General features: G+C 32.4%; 1 protein-coding gene across 1 annotated transcript in view; it reads right to left on the bottom strand.

The window, feature by feature from the left end:
• LOC119585134 (synaptojanin-1-like) overlaps positions 1-515 on the bottom strand; it is a gene marked incomplete in the record, with an annotated part of 155688 nt that overhangs the window by 25852 nt on the left and 129321 nt on the right.

Here is a 515-nt window from a genome sequence, read left to right as displayed (position 1 = left end):
TCTTTTCCATTCATTTTGTAAGGAGTTCATACAGTTAACACGCCCTTTTCATACATTTTCAGTAAAAAATGCGACCAGAGGGCACTACCATTGGTTGTTGGTACCATAAATATGGAAAATACCAACCCCTCAAAGGTGTCCTATCATTTTGTTCACTTATTTGCAAAGACAATACACTCAAATGATTGAACACCAACATTGTATTGGCTTTATAATTTTTACAAATATCAATAAAGAATATTTTTTCTTTGTATAAAAAATGGGTTTATACCTATTAAATTAGGATGATTAAAATGGTTAATCTTATGTGCGTGTATTTACAAACATATCAACCTTCTCGAAAACTAAAGCTACCCAGTGACCATCTCCCCCTCCTCCACCCCTTTTGGAGCATCAGAAAAATCAAAGGCCTTGGAAATTCTCACTGTAAAATTATTCTACACGCAATTCTCAAATTTTAACCAAAATGTTGCATTCAAGCTAGAATCATAATCATATAACAAATTTGTACTAAT

The sequence above is a fragment of the Penaeus monodon genome, chromosome 19 (assembly GCF_015228065.2).
Source record: "Penaeus monodon isolate SGIC_2016 chromosome 19, NSTDA_Pmon_1, whole genome shotgun sequence".
NCBI classification, from domain to species: domain Eukaryota; kingdom Metazoa; phylum Arthropoda; class Malacostraca; order Decapoda; family Penaeidae; genus Penaeus; species Penaeus monodon.
This window is presented reverse-complemented; position numbering and strand designations above follow the sequence as displayed.